Source organism: Heterodontus francisci, unplaced genomic scaffold (assembly GCF_036365525.1).
Source record: "Heterodontus francisci isolate sHetFra1 unplaced genomic scaffold, sHetFra1.hap1 HAP1_SCAFFOLD_91, whole genome shotgun sequence".
NCBI classification, from domain to species: domain Eukaryota; kingdom Metazoa; phylum Chordata; class Chondrichthyes; order Heterodontiformes; family Heterodontidae; genus Heterodontus; species Heterodontus francisci.
Window position 1 is genome coordinate 6,710,287 of NW_027140989.1, and position 13,659 is coordinate 6,723,945.

Here is a 13,659-nt window from a genome sequence, read left to right on the forward strand (position 1 = left end):
CATCAAAATACTTCTTAAATATTGTAAGGGTTCCTGCCTCTACCAGCCCTTCAGGCAGTATGTTCCAGACTCCAACCACCCTGTGGGTGAAACAATTGTTCCTCATATCCCCTCTACAGCCCCTGCTCCATACCTTAAATCTATGCCCCCTGATGATTGACACCTCCACTAAGGGCAAATGTTTCTTCCTATCTACCCTACCTATGCCCTTCATAATTTTGAATAGCTCTATCAGGTCCCCCTTCAGCCTTCTCTGCTCTAAGGAAAGCAACACTAGCCTATCCACTGTCTCTTCATAGCTGGAATGCGCAACCCATAGAACATCCTGGTGAATCTCCTCTGTTTGACATGACTGGGTTCCAATCAGATGGAAAGGACTCCAGGGCAGGTTCCTACATAAGTTGTTCTTATGAATCCCTGAAGGAGCCTGATCCTGGGCAAGTCCGAATCCCAACACCGGGAGCTTCTCTGATCCGTGTGGGGGAATGGGGAGGGGTCCCAATTCCGGGAAGGAGGTGGTCTAGTCCTGGGGAGAGTGGAGGGGAATGGTGTGAGATCTTGGGATGTGGAGGGTGCAATCCCTGGTAGAGGGTATGATCTGGGTGCCGGAGGGTTGTGCCCGAGCCTGGAACAGTGTCTGATCAGGGTTGGGGATCCGGATGTTGTCTGATCTCGGGATGGGCCTGGTCTGATCCGCGGGGGATGGTCTCATCCGGTTCGGGGGCAGTGATGTGTATTGCTGGGATGGGCATGTTCTAATACTAGGAAGTTTGTCTGATCCAGATGGGGAAGCGGGAACTATCGGATCATGGGATGAGATGTTCCGATCCCAGGTGCGGGTCTGATCCCGGACTCTGGGGTTATTTGCATGAGGGTGTCTGATACTCTGATGGATGGGAAAATTGGGCAGCAAGCGGGAAGAAATCCTGCTCTTCTTGCCGCCTAGATGTGCTGTAAAGACAAATGTTTTCTCCCTGAAGCTGTCCTCTTCAGCCTCAGCTGCTGCTTTCCAGTGTCCTGGGAAATATGCCCAGTCACGGTGAGCACTTGTAAACCAAAGTTAAACCAGAGACTCCCAGCCTCAGTAATAGATTTAAGGCGCCATCTTGCCTCCTGCGAGCAATTGTTTGTCAGTACCCTGTCCCGACTCCTTTAAACTGGTTTAATTCTCTCACACTCCTTCCTTTAGTGTCTGGGTCACACGCAGGGAATGTTTGATCAGTAATTTTCAGTCTCTTTTCCCTTATCTCTCTTACAGTTAATTCATTGGCGATTGTGATCCTGTCCTGGGGAATGTGCAGACTCTCCACCTGCACCATTCATTACCTGGTGGCCATGGCAGCAGCAGACCTACTGTTCATTATCACTAACTTCATATTATTTCGGATCAATGTGTATTACTTCCCAGGATCTTTGCTGAGCATCACTCCTGTGTGCAATGCTGTGGTGACCTTGAGTCGTGTTGCTATGAAATGTTCTGTCTGGTTCACCGTCACGTTCTCCTTTGATCGATTTGTGGCCATTTGTTGCCAGAAGCTGAAAACTAAATATTGTACCGAGAAAACTGTGGTCATAGTTTCAGCAACAACCTGCATTCTACCCAGTTAAAAATCATCCCCTTCGACTTTGCAGTTGGACCAACAGATAATTGACAATGTACCATGGAGCTGTAAATACAAGTCAAGCTCACTGAGCCCGGTTGGGTGGGTTATGACTGGTTTGATACGGTTTCACCCCCAGTACTGCCATTTTCTTTGATCTTGTTGCTCAACGCTCTCACAGTCAGACACATTTTAGTAGCCAGTCGAATCCGTAAGGGACTCAGGGGTCAGAGCAAGGGAGAGAATCACCGTCACCCCGAGATGGAGAGCAGAAGGAAGTCTGTGATTTTACTCTTCAGCATATCTGCCAACTTCATACTTCTGTGCTTGACACATTTCGTATGTTTCTTATATTATACATCTTCATATATCTTTCAGCAAGTCGGATGGATGCTGATGAATTTTAGTTGCTGCACAAAAACGTTTATTTACACAGTTACTCAGGCCAAGTTAAGAGAGCAGGTCAAGAGTGTCGTGAAATATGCAGTTACATCAATTATTTAATTGATAGATAAACAAAACAACTGTGAACAACACAGACGTGTGTCCAGTTTTTTGCATTCCATAATTCCAATATTTATCCTTAAACTTTCATTAACTGAATAACACCAGGAATTGTTGGGGAACTGAAAATACCCCAGTGCTGCCGGCGGCAACAGCCACTCTGTTTGGGACACGGCACTACTGCTGATTGACAGAGGAATAGATACATGACAAACATCCAGCCGGTAAGGCACAAGAACCGACTGCTGGAAGACTGGAAGACTGGAAGGAAAAGATCTGGATGAGTAATAAAAAACGCCAAAGAGCTGCGAACAACAGGCAAGAAGTGACAGACAGCTGGACGACTGAATGTATACTGGCAGCATGTGTCTCACGCACCAAGGAGCAGTATGCCAAGGACCATAGGTGATATTCGGAACAGCAGACAGAGAGCCTGGGAGCTGCAGGAGAGTGAGAGTGCCCCTACATGGCAGGAGGGGAAACAACATCCACAATTTCTCCCTCACATGATTCCATTCTCAGCTCCTTATATCTGCTCAGAATTTTGTTTTAAAATGTCCTTATCAAAGCCAAATTTGGCATGTGCTGGAAATCCTATTGTGTCAATTGACTGCCTCTTTTATTTCTGGAAACACTTTTTGCCGTCTGTCTCATTCTATAGACCTTGACATCTCCCACATTCCAGCCTAGACGCCGCTGTCTATCGCTCTCCCATCCCAAGTCAGAGGGTGGAGGATGGGAGAGGTCGAATCCAGTCTGGTCAAGTGCAGATAAGAGGCTCTAGCAGAGAGACAGGACCTGGTTCGAGGGAGCAGGGCCGGGATCAGCACAGGAGCTCACAATCCCCACACCTCAGCTTGGTGACTGCTTGGATGGATAGGGCTGAGTCCCTTCCCTGTCCCCATGTTAGCTGATATTGTTAACTGTTCCCTCTCAACTGATAGTGTCCCTGCATTCTTCAAATCTGCTATTCATCACCCCTCCCCTCAAAGAAAAACTGTTGACAGCTCCACCCTTACAAACTACCATCGCATCTCCAACTTCCCTATCCTCTCCAAAGTCCATGAACGTGTTGTCGCCTGCCAAATCCGTGCTTATCTTTCCAGAAACTACAATCAGGTTTCCGCATGTCACAGTACCGTAACATCCCTTATTAAAGTCACAAATAACATCCTACGTGACTGTGACAAAGGTATACTTTCCCTCCTCCTCCTTCTCGACCTGCCTGCAGCCATTGACTCGGAGAGTGGAGTTCCAGTGCGGTGAGTATATAAAAAATCTTACCTCGGGGTTTCTCGGACCAGGCTCGGAGCGTGGAGTTCCAGAGCGGTGAGTAGATACAAAAACCCATCTCGGGGATTCCCGTCAGATTCGGAGGGCGGAGTTCCAGAGCGGTGAGGATATAAAAAATCTTACCTCGCGTATTATCGGACAGACTCGGAGGGCGGACTTCCAGAGCAGTGAGTGGATAAAAAAACATACCAAGGGGATTCTCGGACAGACTCGGAGGGCGGAGTTCTGGAGCGGTTACCTCGGGAGGGAAAAAAACTGAAAAAGTGACATCACAGGAAAGCTGTGACCTGATTGGCTGGTAGGGAATCTGTACCGAATTTGAAAATAAAACTGACTAAAATTGATTAAAACACTAATTAACTAATTAATAAGTGGAGCAACTAAACCAGAGGGAGATTACAGTATTTAGACAGCATTTAATATTTATTGTAGAAATCAAACACCAGGGAACACATAGTGAAGTGTATCATAATTTAGTAAGGATTTAATAAGTATTTTTTAATGTTATATTAATCAACTAATTATTGATAGAAATGTCAGTTAGAGGGGTGCAGTGCTTCACCTGTGAGATGTGGGAAGTCCGTGATGCTTCCAGATTTCCGGATGACGACATCTGCAGGAGGTGTACCCAGTTGCAGCACCTCACAGACCGCATGGATCGGTTGGAGCAACAACTGGATGCACTTAAGAGCATGCAGCTGGCGAAACGCGTCAAAGACAGGAGTTTAAGAGAAGTGGTTACACCGAAAGAGCAGGCAAATAGATGGGTGACCGCGAGAAGGGGCAGACAGTCAGTGCAGGAATCCCTTATGGATATCCTCCTCTCTAACAAGTATACCATTTTGGATACTGTTGGGCGGGATGGCCTATCAGGGGAAAAGAGCAGCAGCCAGAGCAGTGGCACCACGGCTGGCACTGTTGTTCAGCAGGGAGGGAGAAAGTGCAGAAAAGAAATAGTTACAGGGGACTCTATAGTCAGGGGCACAGATAGGCGCTTCTGTGGACGTGAAAGAGACTCCAGGAAGATATGTTGCCTCCATGGTGCCAGGGTCAAGGATGTATCTGAACGGACAGAGGGCATTCTGAAGGGGGAGGGTGAACAGCCAGAGGTTGTGGTACACATCGGTACCAATGACATAGGCAGGAAGAGTGATGAGGTCGTGCAGGGGAGTTTAGGACCATTCTGGACCTGGTATTGGGGAATGAGCCCGGCTAGGTGGTCGAGGTTTCAGTGGGGGAGCATTTCGGGAGCCGTAACCATAATTCCATAAGTTTTAAGGTACTTGTGGATAAGTATAAGAGTAGTCGTCGGGTGAGGGTGCGAAGTTGGGCGAAGGCTAATTATAACAATATTAGGCAGGAACTGGAGAATTTAGATTGGGAGCGGCTGTTTGAGGGTAACTCAACATCTGACATGTGGGAGTCTTTCAAACGACAGCTGATTAGAATCCAGGACCAGCATGTTCCTGTGAGGAAGAAAGACAAGTTTGGCAAGTTTCGGGAAGCCTGGATAACACGGGATATTGTGAACCTAGTCAAAAAGAAAAAGGAAGCATTTATAATGGCTGGAAGGCTAGGAACAGATGAAGCACTTGATGAATATAAAGACAGTAGGAAGGAACTTAAGCAAGGAGTTAGGAGGGCTAAAAGGGGTCATTAAAAGTCATTGGCAAACAGGATTAAGGATAATCCCAAGGCTTTTTATACATATATAAAGAGCAAGAGGGTAACCAGGGAAATGGTCGGCCCACTCAAGGACAGAGATGGGAATCTATGCGTGGAGCCAGAGGAAATGGGCGAGGTGCTAAATGAGTACTTTGCATCAGTATTCACCAAGGATAAGGAATTGGTGGATGATGAGCCTGGGGAAGGGAGTACAGATAGTCTCAGTCATCTCATTAACAAAAAGGAGGAGGTGTTGGGTGTCGTGCAAAGCATTAAGGTAGGTAAGTGCCCAGGGCCTGATGGGATCTACCATAGAATACTGTGTGAGGCAAGGGAAGAAATTGCTGGGGCCTTGACAGAAATCTTTGCATCCTCATTGCCGACAGGTGAGGTTCCAGAGGATTGGAGAATAGCCAATGTTGTGTCTTTGTTTAAGAAGGGTGGCAAGGATAATCCAGGAAATTATAGGCCGGTGAGCCTTACGTCAGTGCTAGGGAAACTATTAGAGAGGATTCTTCTGGACAGGATTTACTCCCATTTGTAAACAAACAAAATTATTAGCGAGAGACAGTATGGTTTTGTGAAGAGGAGGTCGTGTCTTAATAATTTGATTGAGTTTTTGAGGAAGTGACGAAGATGATTGATGAGGGATGGGCGGTGGATGTTGTCTATATGGACTTTAGTAAAGCCTTTGTCAAGGTCCCGCATGGCAGAGTGGTGCCAAAGGTGAAGTCACACGGGATCAGAGGTGTGCTGGCAAGATGGATACAGAACTGGCTCGGTCACAGAAGACAGAGGGTAACATTGCATGGGTGCTTTTCTGAATGGAGGGATGCGACTAGTGGTGTTCCAAAGGGATCAGTGCTGGGACCTTTGCTGTTTGTAGTATACATAAATGATTTGGAGGAAAATGTAGCTGGTCTGATTAGTAAGTTTTCGGACGACACAAAGTTTGGTGGAGTTGCGGATAATGATGAGGATTGTCAGAGGATACAGCAGGAAATAGATCAGTTGGAGACTTGGGCGGAGAAATGGCAGATGGAGGTTAATCCGGACAAATATGAGGTAATGCATTTTGGAAGGTCTAAAGCAGGTGGCAGGCATACAGTAAATGGCAAAACCCTTAGGAGTATTGACAGGCAGAGAGATCTGGCCCTACAGGTCCACAGGTCACTGAAAGTGGCAACGCAGGTGGAAAAGGTAGTCAAGAAGGCATACGGCATGTTTGCCTTCATCGATCGGGGCATAGAGCATAAAAATTGGCAAGTCATGTTGCAGCTGTACTGAACCTTAGTTAGGCCACACTTAGAATATTGCGTGCAATTCTGGTCGCCACACTACCAGAAGGACGTAGAGGCTTTGGAGTGGGTACAGAGGAGGTTTACCAGGATGTTGCCTGGTCTGGAGGGCATTAGCTATGAGGAGAGGTTGGAAAAACTCGGATTGTTTTCACTGGAACGACGGAGGTGGAAGGACGACATGATAGAGGTTTACAAAGTTATGAGCGGCATGGACAGAGTGGATAGTCAGAAGGTTTTTCCAAGGATGGAAGAGTCAGTTACTGGGGGACATAGGTTTAAGGTGCGAGGGGCAATGTTTAGAGGGGATGTGCGAGGCAAGTTTTTTAAACACAGGGTGTGAGTGCCTGGAACATGCTGCCAGGGGAGGTGGTGGAAGCAGATACGATGGTGACTTTTAAGAGACATCTTGACAAATACATGAATTGGAAGAGAATGGAGGGATATGGGCCCCGGAAGTGCAGAAGGTGATGGTTTCGGCAGGAATCAAGATCGGCGCAGGCTTGAAGGGCCGAATGGCCTGTTCCTGTGCTGTACTGTTCTTAACAAAGAACAGTATTTCTTGTTTTTTTTTGACCACACCATCCTCCTCTAATGTCTCTCCACTCTCGTCCAGCTGGGTAGGATTGCTCTCACGTGGTTCCATTCTTATCTATATAATCACAGCCAGAGAACCAATGGATTCACTTCCTGTTCCCACACTGTTTCCTCTGATGTCTCCCAGGGATCTATCCTTGGCTCCCTCCAATTTCTCATTTACATGCTGCCCCTCAGCCACATCATCCAAAAACAATGCGTTAGTTTCCATATGTATGCTAATCACAGCCGGCTCTTTCTCACCACGACCTCTCTCGACTCTTCGTGTATTATCAGTTTGCTTGACTAACATCAGTGCTGGATGAGCAGAAATTTCCTCCGGTTATATAGTTGGAAAGTTCAAGCCATTGACTTTGGTCCCGCCAGAAAAACTGTTTACTCGACACGAACTCCATTCCTCTCCCGTTTACAAACTCCGTGCAATATTTGACCCCGAAAATAGTTTCCCGTATCACATCTGCACTATCACGGGGAGCGTCCATTTTCACCTTCAAAACATCACTTACCTCTGTCCCTACCTCAGCTCATCTGCTGTTGAACCCACGTCCCTGCCTTTTGTACCTCTAGATTTGACTACTCTAACACACTTCTGGAAGGCCTCCCACAATCTACATTCTGCGGACATCCAACATTCTGCTGCCAAGTGACCACAAAATCCCTTTCACCGAGACTCACTGTGTTCACTGACCATCAGTGGCTCCCAGTCCAAAACCTCTGAAATTTAAAATTGTCATCCTCGCTTTCAAAACCCTCATTGCCCCATCACTACCTACCTCTGTACTTTCCTCCATGCCCCACAACCCTCCCTATATAGTTAACTTCCTCGAGGGCCAACAGCCTTCGCTACCTCTGTAATCTCTGCTAGCATGTGCAAACTTCCCTATCTCTGCAACTTCCTCCAGCCAATACAACCCTCCCTATCTCTGCAACCTCCTCCAGACCCTATACGCCTCCCAAGGTCTGTAACCATCTCCAGCGCAGCAATCATCCCTATCTCCGTAACTTCCTCCAGTCATATCAATTCACCCTATCCCTGTAAAATCCTTTGGACCCTATAACTATCCCCATCTCTGTAACCCCATCCCAGCCCCGAGAACGCTCTCTCAATTTGTAAGCTCCTGCAGACTAACGACTCTCCCTATCTCTGTAAACTTCCCAAGTCCTTACAAACTTCCATATCTCTGCAAAATCCTCCAACCTTTGCAAATCTCTGCAATCTCCTCTCGTAACTACAGCACTCTATACGCTGCAACTTCCTCCAACATCTACAGTAGTCACTCACTCTATAACCTTCTCCAGCCCCTACCACCCTTTGAATCTCTGCAACATCCTCCAACCTTTACAAAGCTCTGCAATCTCCTCCCGTAACTACAACCCTCCCTATCTCTGCAACCTCCTCCCGCGCTACAGCACTCCCTGTCTCTGTAAGCTCCTTCAGCCACTATGACCTTCCCAATCGCTGTAACCTTCTCAAGCCTCCACAGTAATCCTTACCTCTGTAACCTGCTCCAGCCTCTACAAGCCTCCTTATCTATGCAAGCTCATCCAGCCCTACAGCACTCCCTGTCTCTATAATCTCTTTTAGCCACTTCAGCCCTCCTTGTCTCTGTAACCTTCCCTCCCTCGCCCTTATAACCTTTCCCATCGCCATAAACTCCCTATGTACTCACAAACCTCCCTATCACTGTCGTCCCCTCCCTCCCTTCAACCATCACTATATCAGTGACATGCTCCAGCCCATAGAACTCTAACACTGTAACCTCCTCCAGGCTCTGCATCTCCCTCTACCTCTGTAACCTGCTCCAGCCCCAACAACTCTCTCGATCTCTGTAACCTCCTCGAGGTCCTACAGCCCTCCGTATCTTTGTAACCTCCTCCAAGACTTACAAACCTCCCTATCTCTGCAAACTGCAACAAACCCTACCACCCTCCCTATCTCTGTAACCTCCTCCGGCTCCTACAACCTTCCCTTTCTCTAGGAACTCCCCGAGCACTGCAAAATCCTCCAGCCCTACAACCCCCTCTATCTTTGTAACCTCATCCAGCCACTACACACCTCGCTATATATGGAACCTCCTACATGCCTAAAAATCACCCTATCTCTGTACCGTTGTTCAGCCGCTGTAAGACTCCCTATCTTTGGGCGCTCCGCCAGGCCTACAGCCATCCCAAGTTCTTTAATATCCTCCGTCCCCTACAGTCCTCCCTATCTCTGTAACCTCCTCCAATCCTCACAAATTCCCTTTCACTGAAACCTCCTCCAGCCCCGATAATGCTCCCCATGTCTGTAAGCTGCACTAACACCTACAACCTACCCTAGCTCTGTACTCCGCCAGCCCCTAAAACACACCCTGCGCCTGTTTATTCCTCCAGCTCTGCAACTCCCCCTATCTCCGTAACCTCCTCCTCCCTGCGTGGGTTTCCTCCGGGTGCTCCGGTTTCTTCCCACATGCCAAAGACTTGCAGGTCGATAGGTAAATTGGCCATTATAAATTGCCCCTATTATAGGTAGGTGGTAGGGAAATATAGGGTCAGGTGGGGATGTGTTAGGAATATGAAATTAGTGTAGGAATAGTATAAATGGGTGGTTGATGGTCGGCACAGACTCGGTGGCCCGAAGGGCCTGTTTCAGTGCTGTATCTCTAAACTAAACTAAACAACCATCTCTATTCAGAAGCGAATTGGAGAAATATTTGAAGGGGAAACGTTTGTGGGGTTCTGGGGGAAGGAGCAGGGTCATTGGGACTAATTGGACAGATCGTTAAAAGACTTGGCGCAGGAACAATGGGCTGAATGGCCTGCATCTATTCTGTTTGATTCCATGTATTCAAGATCGCTGATGACGCCACGATAGGTTGCATAGTAAACAGTGCAGACTGGGACACCATATTTAAAGAGACATTAATAAACGAAGTGAGTGGGTGAGACAGTTGCCACTGGATTTCAATGCATGTAAGAATGAGGTCATTTATTTTGAACTGAAACAGGATAGATCTGAATGTTTTTTTCAAATGCTGAAATGATAGGAACAGTGGATGTCCAGAGTGATTCGTGGATCCCTGCACAAGGATCACTAAAATAGTGATGTTGGACACCAGAACAGCGCACAGTGTGCAATGTGTGGTCTAACCAAGGGACATGGAGACTAGAACTGTACATAGTGCTCCAATTGTGGTCCAATCAAGGTAAGTGGAGACGAGAACTGTGTACAGTGTGCAATGTGCGGTCTTGCCAAGGGATATGGAGACCAGAACTGTGCACAGTGCTTCAAGTTCAGTCGAACCAAATGATATGGAGACCAGAACTGAACATGGTGTGTGAAGTGTGGTCTAACCGTGGATTGTAAAGACCAGAAACGAACACAGTTCTCCAACTGTGGTCTAATCATGGGATATGAAGACCAGAACAATGCACAGTGCTCCAAGTGTGGTATAACCAGAGGTGCAAGTAGAGCAGAAATATGCAGTGTTCCATGTGTGATATAAACAAGATTTGTTCCAAGTTTCACATATCTGCTCTGCTTTTCAATTCTATTCCCTTGGAAATAGATCACAGTGTTTGTCTTGCTTTTGCAATAAACTTCTGCAACTATATCACTCTTTTTATTGATTTTTGCATCTGTCGCCAGAGATTCCTCTGATCCTTTGCCGCATGTTGAGACTTATTTTCCAAGCCATATGTTGCCTCCTTTTTCATCCTACTGAAATGCAGCACTTCACATTTTCTGAAATGCACTTAGATTTCTTGTGTGGGATTGCCCTGAGTCGGTGGCCTGTTTCTTAAAGAGCTCCGTGGTTAGGTGACCTATATCTTTATGAAGCCTCTGCTGTGATTGCGACATTGGAAGTAAATTTGTAGGCGGGGTCAGACATCAAACAGTAGTCAGGCAGTGGGCAAGAGGTGCCAGATAGAGGACCAGTCCAAAAAGTGGCACAAAGAGAGTCAAACACGTTCCTCAGGACGGGAGAGGCAACAACCAGCCATTCACATCTGCACAGAAAGAAAGAAATTTGTTATTGCAAGAGGAAAATTCTGCTGATGCTGGAATACTTCTTTTGTCATTTTCTTCTGACTTTGTTGACACTTTATTGAATCTGATTCCCTTCCATTTCCCCCATCTGGTCATTGCCGTCTGTCTCTCTCTCTCTCTCTCTACCACCTAAGACAAATGGTGGGAAAGGAGGATTCCTGTCTGGATAACCCAGCCATGGGTGTTGGTTTGGGAGATGGTGCCAGGGTGAGACAGTTCTGTGCTCAGCACAAGAGCTGAAAGCTGGGCGCTTCAGATTGGCAGCTGCTCAGATGGATTGGCCCGTGTTCCTTCCTGGTCCCCATGTTATCTGATATTTTAACCGTTCTCTCTCCTCAGGATCAGCCATCTGTCCATCAAATCTGCCCTGATTAACACCTCCTCAAAAAGACATCACTTTCCCGCTGCCCACTTGCCCACTCCCGCCCCAACAACAATCTCCTTTTCCTCTCTGAAGTCTTTGAACGTTTTGTCATTCCCAATATGTGCATACCTTTCCCGGAATTCCATGTTTGAATCCGTCCTACCAGGTTTCCACCCCTGTTACAGTACTGAGCCAGCTCTTTGCAAAGCCACAAATGGCATCATATATGATTGTGACAAAGGCAAACTGTCCCTCCTCGTCCTTCTCGATCTGCCTGCAGCCAATAAAATGAAAAATGGCAGTGAATTGACACAATAGGATTTCCAGCATCTGCTACATTCTGCATTTGGAAGAACATGAGTTTTTGTTACTGAGCTGATATGAGGAGCTGGGAATCGAATCAGTTCATATGGAAGACAGATTGTGGATGCTGTTGCCCCTCCTACTCTGCAGGGGCACCTGGACTCTCCTCCGGCTCATCCGCCTTCAGCCTCCGAATATCCCCTTGCCCTTGGACTGCTACTCCTATGTGTGTGAGATACATCATGCCAGTCGAGATCCAATCCTCCAGCTGTCTGTCACCTCATGCCTGTTGTTCACAGCTCTTTAGCTTTTTTCTTATTACTCATCCAGTGCTTTTGATTCCAGTCCTCCCTCAGTCACCTCATGCACCTTATCCGCTTAGTCATGTATCTATTCCTCTGTCAATCAGAAGTAGGGCCGTGTCCTAAACATAGAGGGTGCCCCATCCACACCGCTGGGAGTATTTTCATATCCCCAGCAATTCCTGATGTTATTCAGTTGATGAATGTCTATGGATAAATATCACATTCATGGAATGGAAAAAAAACTGGGACACATCACTGGGCTGCTCTCAGCTGTTTTGTTTATTCATTAATTGAAAAATTGATGTAACCGGATATTTCACTACACTCCTGACCTGCTACCTGAACTTGGACTGAGTAACTCCGTAAATAAACATGTTTGTGCAGCAGCTTAAATTCATCAGCATATATCCGACTTGCAGAAAGATATATGAAGATTCATTGTCATTGGGATTTATTCCTGCAATGGTATAATATAAGAAATATATGACATGTGTCAACCACAGAAGAATGAAGTTGGCGGATATGCTGAAGAGTAAAATCACCGACTTCCTTCTGCTCTCCATCTCTGGGTCACTGTGATTCCTTTCCTTGCTCTTACCCCTGGGTTCCTTACGGACTCGACTGGCCACTAAAATGCATCCGACTGTCAGAGTATTGAGCAACAGAATTAAAGCAAATGGGAGCAATGGGGTTGAAACCTTATCAAACCAGTCATATGCCATCCATCCGGGCTCAGTGTAATAGCTGGTTTTCATATAACAGCCCCATGGTGTATTATCAATTATCTCTACAGTTTCAAATACAACGTAGAAGGGGATGCTTTTTAAACAGAGCAGAATGCAGGTTGTTGCTAAAACCAATGCTGCAGTTTTCCCAGTACAATATTTAGTTTTCAGTTTCTGGCAACAAATGGCCACAAATCGATCAAAGGAGAAAGTGACAGAGAACCAGACTGAACAGTTCATGGCTGCGTGACTCAGGGTCACCGTAGCACTGCACACAGGAGTGATGCTCAGGGAAGATCCTGGAAATTAATATTTATTGATCCGATATAGTATGTAATGAGTAATAAAGAGCAGTACATCCGCTGCTGCCATGGCCACCAGGTAGCGAGTGGTGCAGGTGGAGAGTCCGCATTTTCCGCGGGACAGGGTCACAATGGCCAGTAAATTAACTGTAAGAGAGAGAAGGAAAAAGAGACTGGAAATTATTGAACAAACATTCTCCGTGTGTGACCGAGACAATAAGGGCAGGATTTCAGGATCATTACCAGGTGAGTGTGAAAGGTTTAACTCTGTTTAAAGGAGTCAGGACAGGATGCTGACAGACAACTGCTCCCGGGAGGCAAGCTGTCAATTTATATATGTTAATGTGGCTGGGAAACTCTGATTTAAGCAGGTTTACACTTTTCACTTTGACCCGCCATGTTTCCCAGACCTTTGGAAAGCAACAGCGGAGGAAGATGAGGACAGCTTCAGGGAGAAGAGAATTGTCTTTACAGCACTGCTAGCGGGCCAGGAAGAGCAGGACAGCTTCGTGGAGAAGAATCTTGTCTTTGCAGCACTGCTAGTTAGCCAGGAATAGCAGAAGTTCTTCAGGGAGAGGAGAATTGTCTTTACAGCACTGCTGGTGGGTTAGGAAGAGCAGGACAGCTTCAGGGAGACGAAAATAGTATTTCCAGCATTGTTAGTGGGCCAGG